This window comes from Columba livia, chromosome 2 (assembly GCF_036013475.1).
Source record: "Columba livia isolate bColLiv1 breed racing homer chromosome 2, bColLiv1.pat.W.v2, whole genome shotgun sequence".
Taxonomy (NCBI): domain Eukaryota; kingdom Metazoa; phylum Chordata; class Aves; order Columbiformes; family Columbidae; genus Columba; species Columba livia.
Window position 1 is genome coordinate 135,832,258 of NC_088603.1, and position 20,095 is coordinate 135,852,352.

The following is a 20,095-nucleotide window of genomic DNA, read 5'->3' on the forward strand; positions in this document are numbered from 1 at the left end:
GTCAAAAACATTCAGTCTTTGGCAACCTTAAAGCTTGCTAATGAGTGGTTTAGTTTTCTAATCATAGTTTCTCTGTGTTAAGTACAAAAACACATACTTTTGTTACTGTTTCTCTTTTTTCTAAAGAAATGAAGTTCCTTAGTCACTGTAGGATAGTTGCTCAAAATCAGATACACATTGTCACTAGTCAGTTTTAACAATTTTGGTTTTGTGTTTGACAGCACATCCTGTATGTGGGTGTTGGATACTTCTGAAGGCAGGTGAGAAGTGCCAGTACATGTTGCTATTCAAGGCCAGAGTCGTAGTAAGACAGCAAACACCCCAGGCAGGGTCTGCTCTATTTATCCTTAGAAGTCTCCAGCCCTCCTAGGATGTTTGGAGAGGAGCCAAGCTGGGCATGGTTTTAGGTCCAGCTTTTCCTCTGCTACAAACCCTGAGTGGATGCCAAAGGAGCTGTGCCTTGTCCTTGTGGTTCATGGTTTCCTGCTGTGACAGGTCCAAGCACTCAGCTGGCTTCTGAACCTAGAGCATGGTGGGGAAAGGGCAGAGTCTGTGTTTACAATGCAGACTGTCGTGTCCCAGCTGGGCATCTTTTTCTGCTGATGGCCATGCTAAAATAGTTCAGGGACTGTATGAGCCAGATATGCAACTGGCTTCTTTGCTGAAAAGGTAAAGAAAGCAGTTAGCCATGGATGACTTTTCATGAGTGAAAGATGTCACTATTTTAACTGTAAAAGAAAGGGGAATGCGTTTCTAAGTCATAGTTTTTGCAAGTAATATGTAACTTTTGCTGCAAGTAGGGTTTTGGTGAGACACGGTGAAGACCATCAGAACTGTTCATGGAAAAACCAGGGAAATTTGTTTTTTAGGTAGCATCTGCCTGCCTCACCCAAGATCCAAAGACACTATCTCACATACTAGTTTATCAGTGAGCCTCAGACGTGCCTTCTCAAGAAGTAACATGCATGTTTTGAAAGGAGCAGACAGAGGCACTGCTTAGCTATGAGACCAGAAGCAAGCTTGATTTAGCCTGTGACACAGATCTACGGGTCCAAATTCCAAAAGCTGGTCTGCTTTCACTCAAAACTGGCAACATGTTTCCTACCTTGCACTTCACTGGGCTGTCCTTATCTGATGAAGAACCTGATATCTCTGCAAGCGTGGTGCTCCTATTCTTGCAGATAGTGGGTAGAGGCATCACATGTCATGGCACCTTGTTGCCTCTCCACAGTTACTATATACTTTGTCACCACATCCATGTCCTGATGCAGACCAGGGTATTTAATCAGGGAATGAAACTTGAATTCCCACAACTATGAAAGCAGAAGTCTGGGAATCAGCCTGGTGAACTATGATACTCCTAAAATGAGTCATATTTCTGCACATAAAGAGTTACATATTACAAGGAGTTACATTGAAGTGATGGGTGCCTCAGATGTGCTTGCAAGGGTTAAAGATCCAATTGCAGCAGCAGCAGTGAGGGGCATACACCCTCTGAAACTAGCCCTACTTGATACCTTTAAGGAAAGAAAGGTACAAAGTTGCCCACTGCAGATCTGTGAACTTGGGTTGCCTGGAGATCCCTCAGTCTCTTGGTGTGTTTTGGAGCCACTGGAAATCTTTCGGGACAAAGCACATGATGAGGATAAGCATTTAGAAACACAGATGTGTACTCTTCCTTCCTAAGATTCCAGCTGGCAAACTCAACAGCTGTTATCTTTCTCCCTGTTCCTTACCCTCTTGTGAATCCAGCCTGTGATTTTGGCCTGTTTCCTGGTGCCACCAGAGGACTAGCTCCACAGGCAGCCTCCCCTATAAAGATTCCCACAACACATGCACTCCTTCTCAGACCAGGGGCCAGTAACTTCCTTGATTTACAGAATAATTCCTCTTTCCACTGCCAAACAGTCCCTTCAGTACCACAGAATATTTCATATGCTTCCACTTGGAAAAAAAAAAATCCCTTTAGCTGTCTTTATTTCTGGAACATTTCTGGCAAAATGTCCTCTGAAGTCCTCAATAATCTCCAGGCCTGAAGAAAACACATAAATGCAGGAGTCTTGTTCCTTTCCCCAGGAGTGGAAACTGTTCTGCTGCTGCCCATATATCATGCAGGAGCTCATTGCACTGTGAGGTATACTTAGACCTTGCCAGGGATGGAGAGTAGATGAACAGATTAACTACTTTGGTCCTTGCTGAGGCTTTAATGAGCATTACTCTTCTCTCAGATACATGCATAGTTTATTTTTCTTGTTCATTATGCTTAAAAGGCTATCACAGAAAAGCTTTGAAGGTATTTGGACAGCTATGCTCTTCTTGCAGAGCTGACAGTAGAGTTCAGTTTTATGAAATCTGAACAGTAGAGAAAAATTTGTTTCCCCAGCCCTCTGTAGGAACTGTGTTTTGGATAAAACCATAACTAGCTAATGATTCCTTGAATATACAGGGTTGTGGTTTTTTTGAGGATCCAGAAGATATGTTTCCAGTCTTTGTATTGCTAGACTGTTTCTCTTAAATTCCACCTTCCCCACACAACTGGTAACTTTCCAATTTTAAAGTTCTGCAGCGGACCTATAATTATTCTTTTGCTGAGGTTACATTTGAAGGTCAGTGGGAAATTTCCTCATGTGCATTGCAAATGCATACCTAGTAGGTGATGTAAACTAGTAATCATTACATTAGCTCTTTTCTAATTGTTCTGATTGCTGCATCTCACAGAATTACAGAACGGTTGAGGTAGTCAGGAACCTCTGGAGGTCATCTTGTCCAACCCCCATGGTCCAACCTCCAGCCAGCTGCCTAGGGCCATGTCCAGACACCTTTTGAATATCTCCAAGGATGGAAACTACACAACCTTTCTGGGCAACCTGTGCCAGTGTTTGGTCACACTCACAGTGCAAAAGTGTTTCCTGATGTTCAAATGGATCCTGCTGTGTTTCACTTTGTGCTCATTGCATCTTGACTTCTTAGTTGTCTGGACTGCAATTCAAACTGTCAAGCTGCTTATGTGAATCCCTAGAAGGTTTTTGTCCTTCCTCTTTGAAAGATTTCCTGCAATCTTCCGTATCTGTCCTTAATCATTGTGGTTGAAGCTTCTCCAAAGCAACTCTGAAGATGAGGAGTTTGTGGATTCACAACTTTCATTACATTTAAGGGCTAATGTGTTACTATCATCTTTCAGTCAGGAGACTGGACTTTGTTCTTCTAACACATATTTACCCTCAAAATGGAGCTCAAAGCATACATTAGAACACAAGATTTCATGACTAAGTTTTGCTTTAAATGTTGGAGTGGAAATAACATCTGTGACTGTCCCTATTTAAGAAAAGTCTTAGCGTTGCTTGCCTTTGCATTTGATGCTCCAAGCAATAGATATGCTTTTGTGCCTTGCTGAGCCCTGCTGTGCCCTGTTGAACCACCTGCAGCTACTGTGCATTTCTCTGAGTTTGAAGTTGCTCTGAGAAACAGCAAAATCAGAAGACACCTAACATAGGATCCATCTATAGGGACAGAATTTCCTGTTCAAACCTGAGCAACGAGTTTGTATACTTGTTTGTAAGGTACCTGTCTATGAAAATTCCAAATAAGCACAAGTAATCATTTGAGGGATGTAACAGGTTAATTTATTCCTGTGCATGTTTTATTTTGTTCCCATTTAAGACCTAATGTTATTCTTTTGCATTAAAACCATTATCAGATTTCAGGAGTTAATGAGCCGGAGAGACTAGAACACAGCAAATTTTCTTCCACTGAGTTGGAAAAATGTAGTCATTAAAAGAAAAGACATCACTTGTTGTTCCATGGGTCTAAAAGGTTATTTATTTATTTATTTATTTATTTACAGAGAAGAGTGAGGAGAATAACAATGGCAGATAATTAGACCTGGAATGACATATCTCAGAAGGAATTGTACAAGCTTTAGAGGTACGTGTTATTTGAAACATTGGCTGATGTGGTAAATATCTCTGCTTTTAAATTTTCCTCCAGCTCCTAAGCAGGGTAAATGCCAAGTAAAGCAATCAGGCCCTACCAGCAAGGTACAGGCTGAGATGCCAGACACAGTTCAGTGTCTATTTCCTCTCTTTGCAATGTCACAGCTCTGCCGTGGGCTGCCTGGTGTTCTTTAACATCACCGGGTTTTTGGGGAGAAATCTCTCTGGGCAGCTCCATGCATAAGTGACTGCTGGAACAGGGCATAGCGCTTCCTCAGTGCCTGCTCAGTGCTAAGCTCAGTGTTAGGCACATAGTTAGCACTCATCTAGGGACATGTATGCAGCTGTAGATACACCTAAATGAGCCTATTTACCCACAGCAAAGTCAGTATGTGAACAAATAAATAGTATAACCTGATGACTACAGAGGCTTTAGCAATGGAACAGACTAAAGAAAGGAACCTTTTCAACCTTATATCTAATGATTATTCTTGAGTTAAAGTTATCCCTGTCAGTTGTTGCATTAGTTACTTGAACTGAAGGTACCTGAAAATTATGCAGAAATTTCTAGAAGGATGCAGTCTGCCAGCACTGCCGCCTGCAGTGGGGCACTGAGATACCTGAACTTTTCCTCATAAAAAACCCCTCACTGTGGTTAAAGGACTGGGTTAAAAGCAGATCTCCTGGCAGCATGCAATTCTTTGCCATTTGGGGATGGGAAGATCGGGTGAACCTGCGCACTGGGAGAAAACCCATCATCCCCACTGACCTTACTGCCCTACAGGTCCTGCCAGCAAGTGTGGGCAACTGCCATGAATGAGGTCATCTTCACTATGGAGGTGACTCAAGTTGTCCATCCTCAAAAGCAAGTCTGAATGAGGGAGTATCTCCCTCCCTTGTTCAGGCGTGGAGAATCAAATAGTTAAACTACTTAAATACCATTTGATTTTTATACTTTTTAGATTTCCAAAGATTTAGTTTCTACATTATAAAATTACACCAAAACCCACTATGATTTGTTTAAAAAGGGTAAGGTTCACTGTGAAAATGTTGCTATTAAACTCCCAAACACAAAAACCTTACAAAACACCTAAAGTTACATTTTATCTGAAAATGGCAGGAAATTCTCTGAGCCATTCTGTCTGCTTATCAGCACCAGACTATAAAAACACCTTCCAAAATGAAAAATTTCAATTGTAATTGAAGACTAATTTTAATTGAACAGATATTGACTAGATCTAATACAATCTTTACAGAGTAAGATCTTGAAAAGAAGAAAACCCCATTAATTCAGACTAGAGTTCTATTTTATTCAACTAAGCACAGCTCAGAGAAGAAGCATAAAAAGATGTAAATCCTCACCTCCACCAAGCCTAACATCTAAAACGTTTTTGTTTAACAGTTTGTTAAGCAAAATGGAGCTAATTTCTGCACATCTCTCCTTAGAAAGTAGTGCTGCTGAGTACATTATGCCTTCTCTCACATCAAAGATATGAAGAAATCAACACTTTTTGGGTCTTTTTCTGCTGCAGGGGATCTAACCTGGCCAACTGGGATTCAGTAGTGTTTTATTCATTTTAATATCTTGCTATTTAAAATTTAAAGACATTTTAGTGGATTTGCTGTTCCCTGGAACATTGTGGGAAACAGACAGCAGACATTGTAGCTATTTCTACAAAAGCCTTCTATTCAAATGGCTTTTAGCACCAGGGGGCTTAATTTCCTTGAACTCACTCATAGTTCAAACAACTTCAAAAAAACAGGACCTTGTTCTCTGATTTACAGAAACAGCATCTGAATGTGTATTTATATTTGCAAGAATACAATTTATTTATTTATTTATTTATTTACTCATGGATTTTCTATCGGGCATAAACTCCATCTTTATGAGACTAGATTTCATCTAATTGCTGAATGCATGAACTAAACGGTTCCTTAAAACACTTAGAAAGCTGTCCTGGGTTTGGCTGGGATAGAGTTAATTTTCTTCCTAGTGGCTGTCAGAGTGCTTTGTTTTGGATGTAGAATGAGAATAAGGTTGATAGCACATTGATGTTTTAATAGGTGCTATGCAGTCAAGGACATTTCAGCTTCTTACACCATTCCAGGTGCACAAGAAGCTGTGAGGGGGCACAGCTGAGGCAGCTGACCCAAACTGTCCACCGGGATATTCCACTCCATATGACGTCATGCTCAATATAAAAGCTGGAGGGATGTTTGGAGTGATGCTGTTTGTCTTCCCAAGTAACCATTATGCATGATTCAACCTGGCTTTTATGGAGATGGTTGAACATGTGCCTGCCCATGGGAAGTGGTGAATGAATGCCTAGTTTTGCTTTGCTTGTGTGTGTGGCTTTTGTTTTACTTATTAAACTTCCTTTTTCTCAACCCACTAGTTTTCTCAGTTTTTCTCATCTGATTCTCTCCCCCATCCCAGTGGGGACGAGTGAGCAGCTGAGTGGTGCTTAGTTGACAGCTGGGGTTAAATCATGACAAAAGCAAATTCTAATACTAAACTTTAAATAAAGTGTCTCAGACCACACCCCAGAGAGTAGTTTCCATTCTGTACTCATAACACTAATACTAAGGGAAAACGTACAACACAAGATTCTTGGTGTGCAGTATATGTATGCATAAGATAAAATGTTTCATTTCTTTCTCTTTATTGAGAAACAAGTGTTTGCAAGCCACTGAAAAAAAATAAACCTGAATTGTCATCAAATAACTAGAAGTAATGTACTGTGTCATTACTTAATGCCTACACAGTATTACAAGGACAAAGTATTTTTACTACAGTGACTTGCATCTAGTAAATATAAAAGAAGATGTCAGCAGTCTATAAAAAGGAGATTTTAAGAGACATTGGGAAATGGAATTAAATCATTCATGCATGCATTCCTGTTCATGGCAAAGGGAGTGGAATTTGATGATCTTTAAGGTCTCTCCAAACTCAAACCATTCTGTGACTTGTGCTTTTGTGTATGCAAACAAACAGATCTACTCTCTGTTCTTTTCCATGGTCTTCTAAGTTAATCCCGCTATCATGAATCTGTTGGTCAAGGTTGTCCAGGTAGGAGCAGAGTTTGATCGTATTGTTGACCAATTTCATGATGTCACTATAACAACCAGGTCAGCCTTCAGGGACAGTAACCCGACCAAACATGACCAACTAAACCTTAGACCAAATAATAAAATACAACTTCTTTTAATGGTGGTAAGGCAAATTTACATACTTAGCTGTCCAAGATATCAAGATGAGAAATCATACCTTTTTAACTTCAATGCCAGTATTAGTGCCTAAGAGAGGGAATAAGCAAGGGAATTTTGTAAGGAAAACCATCATGCTCTAATCCATTGAAAGAAGGGGTTGCTTTGCATATATCTATGAAACAAGAAACACACTTTCTGATATAAGCTTTTTGATATAAGCAGAGTTAGGAAAAGGAAGACAATGGGTTTGGACATTTGAGGAGTGCCTTGTAAACAACCACTACTGCTTGGACGGAAACGTGCTGCCTTGTCATGTGGCCGTCCTGAGACAAAGTTGGATCTTTGCAATCTGATATGGCAGTTGTACCACTTAGTTTATTAAATGCCATTGTTAATCATAATATAAACTACAATTGGCCCATTGTTTATTAACTGGTAATTTTTGAAAACAAATGAACAAGTCTGGCTTGCATCACAGTTGGTAGATGTCTATTTAGTTAGTGGATTTGAAGGTCAAAGAAGAATATTTGAGTGTTTGAAAAGACTCAGAGCACTTTTGCCCACTTTTGTTTTGTTATGATGCACTTGTTTGAGTACAGAAAGCTGCCATGGCACTGATAATTCAACTGTCTCATTAAAATTACTTATGCCTAGGCATGGGTAATTTCTTCCACTTTGGAAAGAAATGGAGAACTGAGTCTTGCAATGGATTTAATTACAAGCCCAAAGAACATGAAGAATTCCTGAAGAAGAGACATACTGAGTACAGGGATTCTTTCATTTATTATCCTCAGTCCTATTGGGAAATAAAACATTTTAATTGTGTCTGAAAATTTGTTTGCAAACTGCTGACCCAGAAGAACAGCCCTAGAAATTATTTGTTATAAGCTTCTTGGTGAACTGCTATGTGAGCTGACATGCATCAGAACTGCCCAGATGTCTTCTGCTGCTGGAAGAAGAATGCAGTTATTTGCTGATATCCTCCAAAAACTAAAAACTGATACAAAGCTGTTGAAATACTCAGCACTGGAATCTACGCAAAACATGAACTGATGATATGGTAAGAAGTAAACAGCACAGGGCATGCCTCTGAGTGAGGCTGCAGGAATTGGTTCTTTGGAGATCAGCATGCTTTATTATGCAGAACAATTATGTCAAACTGTGGATTCATGTAAGAGAAATCCCCAGGAGCAGGGTGGTGAAGACAGCTTTATAGCTGCTGTGTTCTCATGAAGCCGGGAAAAACATCCTGGCTCTGGAATCATAATTCTAGATAGTAGACTGTGTGACTCTTTTGCAAGACTTTGCAAACACAGACTGGAAATAAACGTGTTCTTATGCTCTGACAAGAACTGTATAAAGAGGAACTGGGGAATTATAAAATCATTGTATTTTTAAGAGATGAAATATATATTTGTTTTCTTCACATGAAAACATGGCAATATTCTGTAATAATAAAAAAGGCAGATACTTACTCTTGGTTGTTTGATGGGCAGAAGCATAATGCTTTTTCATGTGCTCTACAGCAAAATCTCCATGTATACAGGAGAAGACAGAAAACCTGTACGGGTCAACGAATCATCTTGTTTATGTGACATGTCTACAAAGCTCTCTGCCAGCCACAGGTGAGAAAGTGTGCAGATACTTTGACAACTGTAGCTCAAGGTACAGCAAGATTTTCTTATGAGCTCCTGGGGAATATGACAATGTCCTGCTAGTACTCAGGGGACTGTGATCTGCTCCTAGCCCTGTGCCTTCTGTTGGTGGATGGTGGAAAGACAAATTAATGACGACCTTGCTTCCCCACAGTCTTTTCTAAAGCTGACTCTGGTGTCCGTGGTGCAGCAGCAGGGACTGTAGTCTGTAGAGGGTCTAGTCAAGGTTGATGCTGCAGGAGGAGCTGCAGTAGCTGTTGGAGGGCTCCTTTTGCATGCCCATCCTGAAGCGTTTGCTCACATGCAAGCTATGCCTGGGTAGCCTGAACAATAATAAACTGAGTGCTAAGAGTTACCAGAAAGGATATGGGTCTGTTTGGTTTGAGCTGAAATGCTATGTGAATGGCAAATGTAAATGTCAGTTTCTCTTTTGTTGCTGTCTCTCTCACCAGCAGTGCTTACCCTGTGTGTCATGCCCCAGCTAACAGGGAAAAAGGACTTGGCTCAGAAACTAATGTCACTAAAATGCTATGGCTAAAAATTTCATGATGGAGCTGGATGGACCAAAGTATTGTCCAGCAAGGCATTGCAGATGGAGCAGGTACAAGTGATTGCAGCATACCGTGAAAGGCAGTGTCTCCAAGCAATGGGCTCCTCATGCATGCTCATTTCAGTGCACTTTCTTGCCTACAAAGGACTCTTAGCCCTGAGATTTTAAGGAAAAGTTTCTAGCCCCCATAGGACTCTAAGCTCTGTCAGAAAGCTTGTGAGTGTTGCATGTCTCCCTGCAATTTGTACCTTTCAAACTTCCCTCTCTGCTGAATTCTCAGCAGCAGCAAAGCTGCTATGGAGAGAGCTCCTGCATTTCCTGTTAAGCTGAAATGCTGTGAAAGAAATCGTCGGTTTCAGTTTGAAAAGGAAATATCTGAACATAGAAGAAATATCATTAAGAGAATAGAATTGAAATGGTCTAGCTCATATCACAGTATCACAGTATGTTTGGGATTGGAAGGGACCTCAAAAGATCATCTAGTCCAATCCCCCTGCTGGAGCAGGAATGCCTAGGTGAGGTCGCACAGGAACATGTCCAGGCGGGTTTTGAATGTCTCCAGAGAAGGAGACTCCACAACCTCCCTGGGCAGCCTGAGCAATTATCTGCCTCTGAATTGCTTATGTGTGATATGTTATGTCAAATGTCCACTGAAGGAGTCCAGCTCACAGAGCACCATGGGATTGTGAGGTGCTTATAACTAAAAATCTAATGAAATACTGCTATGGCTTAAATAGGATGCATGTCAATATTCAGTAAAGTCAAAATGAAGTATTTCAAAATTTCTATAGTAATCTCATCCAGAAATGGGACAATTTCTTTTGCTCAATTCAGTACAAAATCAAATATCAGTTAATGTTTATACCATAAAGTCTCACTTTTAACAACCCCCATGAGTACTAACACTTTAAATTATGTAATTTTACTGGAAAATAAATCAATCCACTAGCAGGTTTTACTGTGACAAAATATATATTACAACTTCAGGCACCCTGATTACTTAGCCCAAACTATAAATCTAAGACTAGTAGCATCTTCTCCATCTATAGCACAATGTGACAGAGCCCACAGCAGTCACACGTGGGTGCAATGGGAAACCCCTGCAGAGTGGTGGGTACCAGACCTGGCCATTGTTCTGTGCAGTGGTTCTGCACAGAAATCTCAAACCCATTAGCAAGGTCCAGTAGTCTGATGAGCTGTAAAATGGATTTTTATAAACTGATGAACAGAGAGGCATAACTTGGTTGTCTGAAGGAGCAGGTGAATGCATCTGATGACTCAAGGACTCTTGCAGGTCCATATGCCTATATTCCCATTTCATTCGTGCATCCTGGAGCCATTCTAAATGCAGGACTCCTTTACTGAGAGGTCTTCAGGACAGCTCTCCAGGGACACAGCTCAGGGATTGCACTCAAAGGCTGTAGCTCCCCAAGTTTTCACATAATCATATTAGTTCATATCAGTTACTTTCTTCTAATTCCATTGCTTTACATGGGCTATCTCCTTCCTCTCTGCAGAGTTATGCCATTTGATTTTTTGCCCTAAAACAGCATAAGCCTTTTTTTCTAAACAGGTGATTCACTCATTTTCCCCTCAGTTGGAATACAACTTCTTTACCTTCATCTACATTGTCTCAGGACAATTACTGGTGAAACACTCCATCATACCTACCATAGTTGGCTCCCGTGCAAGACACGTGGGTGTTACAGAATTAGACAAAAGAAAGTAAACCGGGGCAGTTAAGCTGATAGCGCTGTTTCCTTGTAAGGTTATAGAATGTAGCAATGTGTCCTAATGAGAGAAATCTCTCCTTTATCAAGGGAAACCTATTTTTAACCAATTATTTTAATTGACTTGCAGTAACTCCCTACACAGAGCAGCAAGTGTTGAATCATCTCAAAAAGTTCTTATTCTTTGACTTCCTGAAAAAAAAAGAAAAAGACATGTTAAGAATATCTAACATTTTTGTACTCTAAAATCAAACTAAAAATGTGGATTTGGGCTTTTTTTATGACATGAGTCCCTGTAGCATAGTATGAAATTAAAAGGAAGTGAAGAAGGAATAGTTTGTCTTTTTTTTTAATTTACGCTCCCTCTTGCTCTCTCTGTAAAGCTCTGTGTGTGGACATGATGTGGAAGAGACAAGAGCTGACTAAGGATCCCCAAAGAGTCCAAGGGAAATGTGGATTATTTTCTAATTTCTGTCACTTCCACTGTCCTGTATGCTGTAGGAGGGGCTGTTTGTTTTACCACTGCTTTTTAAGAAGGTTGTGAATACATGAGCATCCCTGTAAGCTGAAGTCTACCTTATCCTTACATGTGGATGCAAAGGGAGAGGATGAAAAGGGAGAGGAGGCAATAGGAGACTCTTGCAAAGGCCAACTGTGGTTGAAGAAAGAGACTCACCACTCCTGCTCTGTTGCCTAATGCCCTACAGTGGGTGTTTCCCAATATGTTAGTGCCACTGGAGGGTACATAGGCTCTCTTTAATCACATATGCCAGGTTACAAAACAAAGATGTCAGGTAGTAAGGCATGGACTGTCTACCTGTTGTATGTGGGTATATTCTTCTTGTATAAGGAGAGTTTCAGACATTGAAATGCTTCCAACTGTTTCCAAGAAGCAGAATGCCTCATGGTTCTCCCTTTGGGACAGATTGTTCTGCATTACACTCTATTTGAATTGAGCCTTGAAGTTATATTTTAGCCCTATATGACCAAGAAAGAGTTTTTCTCTGCATAAATTTAATCTTGTGTTCGACTGATTTGAAGGTAGTGAGAAAGCTATTTTCTTCACTATTCACAGAGGATTTACCTTGCAACCTACAACAGAGCAATTAGTGTTACAAAGAGTTAGGTGCATATATCCAACCCCCTAGATAATAAGTATGTATTAGCTGCATGGTTATGGAATAGTTGTGTCATATATATAGAAAGCCTGTCCTCTGGACAGTCTCCAACTGTAAGAAAAACTCATTCTCTATTAAATGCTCAGATTAAGAAAAAAAACCCAAAGTAGGATATCTCTGGCCATTTACAGTACAGTACAGTGCATCTGATCTGAAACAGGTTATTTTCAGATAAGTTTTAACAATAAAAGTAGATCTTTTTAATTATGATGTGCGGTTGCAATATATGCAAGTAAGTGGAACTAACATCATATGACTGGACTAAGCAATGTTGCAGAGCAGGCTAGTAGTACATAATCAACTTAAGAGCTCAAGTCCATTGACTTTCCATAAGGCTCAGTTTCCTAAACCACTAAACCATGACATTATTTTGGTGGGCCCAAATGATGCTCTGACACCAGGCCCCTCCTCAAAGGGTTCCTGTGCAGTGATTTTGGTGAGGCTAACCATGCTGGGACACAGCATCACAGCCTCTCTCATGTTGCAAGACATAAAGCACCTTCCCCATGACCTGGATAAATCCCTTCCTACACACCCGCAATTAATAAATTCCCTCCTTCTATCTTAAGCTGTTCACCACACCTTAGTGAGTGATATTTGGAAATGTTACCTGCGGGTGGGCCAACTCCCATGCCTCTTTGCCAGGACATAGTGCCCAGGACATGTTTGCTCATCACCCAAGAGCTGATGGCCAGAGCCATAGTGTGCTGCAAGTCAGCTGCGTGTACTTTATAACATTAAGGGTTCCAAGCAACCCATGAACTTAAGATGTTTAATAGGTCTTTAAAATAAGTAGCTGGGATCTGCACCATGCTATGACATTTGTTATACGTCTTTTATGCTCTGGAGTAAGATGGACATGTACCATGGAGCAAAGCACAACTGCAGGGAGCATCCCCTGGAGACCCCTGGTGCCCCGATACTTTGCCCCTAGAATTATCAGTCAGGTGGAGGTTTTGTTGCCTGCGTTTTAAAAATTATTATTCTGTGGAATGTACTCAACATTTTGATTGTAGAATATATACTTATTATATTTAGCTTATTGTTGTGTCAATGACACATTGTTGGCAATCATTAAGCCAAGATTAAATTTACTCTTCACATAATATTACTCTTTGCTGTCAAAGAGATAGCATTCATATTGCATGTGTATGAAGTGTGATACTCAACAGCAGTAAGAGCTCTCTCTTTTTATCTTTTCATGAGGACGTATAACTCTTCAATTATTTACACCTACAAACCATTGCATTACAGGACTTGTAATATTAACAGAAAATTATGAGGTAAAGTGAAATCCAAGAAAAGCGTTTTGTCAGTATTTTAAATCATTTAAATTGCAGAAAACATTATAATTTTTCCTGGAAAAGATTTCTATACATACAGAGCAGAATGGTGATTAGCTTTGCAATAATGAGACCAGTAGTTCATTTCCTAAGGATATGAAATGTTCATCTGCTTTTAGAGTACACTAACTGCAGAAGAGTCATAAAATCTCCTAAATCCCAGTTAAGTCTGCATGTCTCTGTTTCTTGGTAAATATAGAACAACCTTTTAAAATCCTAATTTTGGTATCGGAACTGCCAGGATTCTCCAGCCAATACCACACTGCATCTCTCAAGGTTATTTTTGTTTGAAGGAAAACTACAAACAGGGTTTTCCATCAGTTAAGTGTATTAACTGAAGACTGCTGGAAATTTGGTGCTGTTTTTTCTTATCTGTTACAAAAATCTCACAGAATCACAGAATGGCTGAGGCTCACAGGGACCCCTGGAGATCACCTGGTCCAACAACCCCTGCTCAAGCAGGACCACGTAGAGCTGGTTGTGCAGGACTGTGTCCAGATGGCGTTTGCATATCTCCAAGGATGGAGACTGCACAACCTTTTTGAGAAACCTGTGCCACCGCTTGATCACTCTCACAGTGAAAAAGTCCTTCCTGATGCTCAAGAGGGAACCTCCTGTGTTTCAGCTCAGAAGCTGTTATCTCATCTTTCAGTTTCAAACTCAACATGAATATGCTCTGATTTGACAGCTTCATATTCTTGTTGCAGCAGGAAAATGACAGATTTCTTGATAGCGCTCTCTCTCCTGCTGATGAAGAGGTTGGCTGTTTTACTGTTAGCACAGTGATAGCAACTCACAGGGCTGAAAAATTTCTGTTGCTCTGGCATCTACCTTATGCACTGACATGGCCTATTGTGAAGTTATCAGGATACCTCAATTTTCTATTATTCTAAACGTCACAACATTTCTGTGACATATGGCAAGGTTGCTATCTTTATTTTGTAGCTGAGGAAACCTGAGACAAGAGATGGTAAGTAATTTTTCAAGGGGTATCCATTTGGGTCAGCTACAGTAGAGAAAAGCACTGACCCCACTTTCCAGAGACTTCCCTGCAGCCCTTGCTCACAGGGCACCCAATAGTGATGATGTTCTCCACTGAAAAAAGACTTTATATAGTGCAGCTGGACAAAAACATGCCTTCACGTATCTCATCTGCTGTCATTGATGATGTTTGTCATCACGGTTCACTGAGGACATAACTCAGATGAGCCTGGTTTGCAGACAGAAGTACTTATTTTAGCAGGATAATGTTTCATTGTGAATTCTAAAGTGAAAAAAAATGTTGGTGATATTTACTTTTTATATCCAGAGTATTTGATCCAGCATTCAAAGCTTTTCTTTTCTTATTTGCATGCATTTTATGACTGTATAAATAGACTAAACAAAATACTGATCCAGAAATAAATCCTCCCCATCAGATAAATCTCAGACTGGAGAAGCCAAAATGAAATATTCTGTGCTGTTTTCAGACAGAGAACCAACACATTCAAATCCAGTGAGTACTAGCTATGGGTACAGTGGAAGATTACACTCAGACTTTTCTTATGTCAAACTTCCAATACCTTTACTAACTAAAGACTTACAATGTCAGCTTTTCTCTTGAAAATGGCTGCATGGTAGCAGAAATATTGTGAAGGCATGTTCCTCTGCCTTAAGATGCGTCAGCAGACTATAACCATAGTATGCATTATGAGTTGTTTTTTTGACAAAAACATTCTTCCTACCAGCCTCTATCTCTACATTGTAGGATAAAATTGTGGCATTTTAGGAGTAACCTCTATCTAATTCCTAACAATAATGTTAGCCAAATTCTACTACCTATTCGTCATTCCCAACAAGACAGAAATGAGTAAGATAAGAGGATATTGGTGTTTGGGACTTCACAGAATCACAGAATTTTAGGGACTGGAAGGGACCTCAAAGATCATCTAGTCCAATCCCCCTGCCGGAACAGGAACACCTAGATGAGGTTACACAGGAAGGCGCCCAGGCAGGTCTTGAATGCCTCCAGAGTAGGAGACTCCACAACCTCCCTGGGCAGCCTGTTCCAGTGTTCTGTCACCCTCACTGTGAAGAAGTTTCTTCTCAAATTTAAGTGGAACCCTCTGTGTTCCAGTTTGTACCCATTACCCCTTGTCCTATCACTGGTTGTTACCGAGAGGAGCCTGGCTCCATCCTCGTGACACTCACCCTTTATATATTTGTAAACGTTAATGAGGTCACCCCTCAGTCTCCTCCAAACTAAAGAGACCCACCTCCCTCAGCCTTTCCTCATAAGGGAGGTGCTCCACTCCCTTAATCATCTTTGTTGCCCTGCGCTGGACTCTCTCCAGCAGTTCCCTGTCCTTCTTGAACTGAGGGGCCCAGAACTGGACACAATATTGCAGATGTGGTCTCACCAGGGCAGAATAGAGGGGAAGGAGAACCTCTCTCGATCTACTAACCACCCCCCTTCTAATACACCCCAGGATGCCATTGGCCTTCCTGGCCACAAGAGCACAGTGCTGGCTCATAGTCATCCTGCTGTCCACCAGGACCCCCAGGTCCCTTTCCCCTACACTGCTTTCATTTTTTGTTGTTTGTTTGTTTGGATTTGTGTTTTATTTTGTTTGTTTGTTTTCATTTGTTTGGTTGGTTGTGTTTTGTTTTGTTTTTCTTTACCTCATTGCTCACAAGCCAGCTAATCTTTTTGCTGGGAGTATGAGACAAGTCAATTTTTTTCTCTAATGCCAGATTTCATCATACAGAGTTCTGTTTTTCTAGCAGGCAGCTGAGTGTAACTGCCTTCCAAACTCTACAAAACACCTCTTTATATTCACTCAGGCTAACCTGTTTTCCTTCTGACATATCCCTGTACCCTATTGTCTCACATTTGAGTACAACTCTTCTCATTTTCAGCTCTTTCTCTTATGACTCTTATTCCCACATTCAAGACCATGGAGACTGAATCTTACCTCTCTTTCCCTGATGCTTCCCTTTTATGTCTCCTACCAGAAGCGCTTACCCTCCACCAAATAGTCAATATCTTTCTCATTAAGATCTCTGCAAGGCCCTTCAGCAACAATCCAAGAAATGAAACAATCGTTGTTTTTCCCTGTGCTTTGGTCATTTCTTGTTTCATTGAGTACCTTCTAATGTTAAGTTTGCTTTTCTCACATCATGCTTTCTAGTGGATGAAACTAATAAAATTATTTGAAACAGCAGTAAATATTTACCGTCGTGAGTTCCTTATTATCTACTTCTTCCCTTCAGAAAATAAAGCTCTTGAAGTCCTCTGTGCTTGTGGTAGCACTGATGCTATTCCTCATGTTCCCTCTGAGACCTTCCAGCAGCTCCCCATCCTTCAGCATGCTAGGCTGGCATTTCTAAACCTCAGATAAGTAAAATCTGCAATTATATATTAGCTCTTACTTTCTCTTTCTACCCTCACCCTTGATTGACTCTCCATCTCACACTTATGCACCTTAATTTAATGTCTCTTATGCTTATAATTCTATATTTAACCCACTCAGAAATCTTTCTTCCTTTAATTCTAAACCCAGTTCTTGCTTTCGCTGTGTTTTTTTTTTTTTACTGGGACAATATACTACCACCTTCTTCTCTGAATGTTTTGACTACATTTGTTTCTATTGAAGACCTTATACTGTAAGTTCATTTCAAGCACAGTTTTATAAGACACAGTGGTACAGAAGTCAAGGATAATTTAGTTTAGAAGCTGAGGAAGTAAAATGTCCTTTGTCTCATGGAAGGACAGTAAGCATTCAAAACTGGATATATGCTGAGCACACAAGGGTTACGATTTTCTTTTCATTAAAAGGAGAGGCTTTATCTGTAGGCATGAGTGGGCATTCTTGCCTATGCAGTGGGGAATGCCACTGACACTGAACTGTCTTCTGGGAGAAAAGATTAAAAACTGCTGCTGGTGTACCCCAGCTTCAAACAACACTGTGCTTACTAAACAGACCCAAACTTCTTCATGTACATAAATAAGTCTATGTACTATGGAAGTGTATATACCAATCCAGAGACATATCAAGGATGTGTGGCTACTGAAACACACTTCAGAGACCTGAAAGAAGTAAGATAACATTGGAAAATTGGAATAACAGTATATAAATTATATGAGAGAATAGGAATTTAAGAATGGATGGTTCCAGCAGTGGAGAGATGCTACACATTAGACTTTTCTGAAGGGAAATAAATGAATTTGATCAACATACAATACTCTTTATCAATGCATTCCTGGTGATTGCAACGAGATCCCCAGTAGCTGCAACTTCAGACCTATGTGAAGGCCACACTGTGAAGCTCTTGTATAATCAATCACCTGGGACAGAGACCAGTCAGACTGTCACTGCTAAGGGGGCTATTAGAGAAGCCACAAAGGCAGAAAACATAGCAATAAAAGACAAGTCTTATTTTTCCCAGCTTCCTCCTGCACCTCCATGCCTATGTATATGCCCAGATAGGACATTATTCTGAGGCTACATTTTTGGACCTCACGTTTTAAAGCTACTGTGTCTTGGCGCAGCTAGTTAGAAAACCCCAAAACAAAGAAGCATGATTTGAAGTACTTCTCATGGGATTAGCTCACAGGTCCTAGTCTGACGCATTATTAAACAACTACCTTCTAATTCTGACTGCAACATAATCATATTCAGCAGCCATGTAGAACTGAGAAAAGCCTCGCCAAAAGACAGAAAAAAAACTGCTAGCCCCACATTACAGTATCTCTCAGCTTAGAAACAAGGAAAGGCAAAAAATGATCCAGTTTCTTCAAAGGAAATGAAAAAGTTCCAGTGAGAGAATAAAATGATTGCAGGTGGCAGGGAGGTTGCATAAAGGCATTAGATTAGAAGCTCATACTAAATATATTCCTACCCAAAAGAAGTTTAAAAGGTCAAGGAAGACTTTGAGGTCATGCAGCAGAGCAAAGACTTTTCTGGGAGTAAGGAGCTACCCCACAAAATATGAAAACATTGTCCAGATTTGAAAACTAGGAATATCGTATACTCTGGCATGCTGAAGTAAAAGTATTGCAAGGCAGGCCACAATGAGTTCAAGAAACAGCTAGTCTAACACATGGATGCTATTAACAAATCTTTTCCAGGTATGTCAGAAATGGCATATCTGCTAGAAAACTTATAGGCACATAACGTGCTTGTGTTGTAAAAGGATTGCTCAAGGAACATAAAAAACCAGCAGAAAAGCTAAGTGCAATATTTGCATGGGTAGTCAGCATGTCAAATCTTGGATCTGGTCTTACCCCTCAGCTTTTCTTTGCAGGAGAGAGAGTAGGGCAACCATCTCAGTCAGAACTGTCAGCAAAAGACATTTTAGGACAATTTTAAAAAATCAATAGAGCATTGTCAGTGCTGATAGCATTTGCCCAGTGGGTCTTGGATAATTCAGTTCTGAAATGGTTGTCCTCTCAACCGTGGTGTATAACCTATAACTTAAACTGGCCTACAAAAGGAAAGGAAGAAAGCAAATACAGTGATGATGTTTACTAAGGACTACTGTGGAATCTGAGAAACTACAGACTAGGAACTTTTACTTTTGTACTGGGCAGATTAGTAGGAACTGTAATAAATAACATAACTAGTAGTATACATTAATTATGATTTAATAGGAGAGAATTAACATAGGTTTTGTAGGAAGAAGTAATGGTTCTCAAACCTGTTTCTGCACATGGAGGACTCCTTAAACATTGGCTTATCACGAAGCTAGTGTATTTACTGGGCTTGGATTTCAGAAAGGCTTTTGATAATATAGCTTTCTAAAAGCCTTTAGAGAAAGTAGGTTGCCATGGGGTAAGAGGGAAGACCATCTCTAAGAGCAATAGGTAGCTGAAAGATAGGAAGGAGGACAAGAAGAAAGTCAAGTGTCAGAAGAGTTATGATGGGATTTGTACTGCTGGGTATATTCATATACGAGCCAGGAAACTGGTTACATAAGTTGATTGTAAACTATAAGTACAGGCAATTTTTCTGACTTTACAAAATTACTAAGGGTAGTTAGAAATAAAACCGATCACAAAGAGCTGCAGAATTATATTGTGATACCAAACAACTGTTGACATCTGCAGAGAAATGCACTTGAGAAAAATAACCCTGACATCAACTATTACTTAGTCAAAAGATGGATCTTAGATTTATTGTGGGTTGTTTCATGAAAATGTCATCTCAATACTCACTGTGATTCAAACTGAAAACAGAAGATTAAGTACTATCAGGCAAGGAGTAGAGAGCCAGCCTTTAAATGTCATTATAATAACACCTAAAGTCAATTACTTTTCAGTGTTCTGGGTTTTGATTGTCTCGCCTCTATGATACAGAAAAGACAGAAACAAGAGCAAGAAGAATGATCGGAGTTATGGCATGGCTTTCAAAACAGATGAGCTTAAACCATGGCACACCAAATATGATTATTCTGCAACAAGTTCAAAACAAAGCAAGTCAAACTTTGTCAAACCACACACCAAATAAATTCATTGC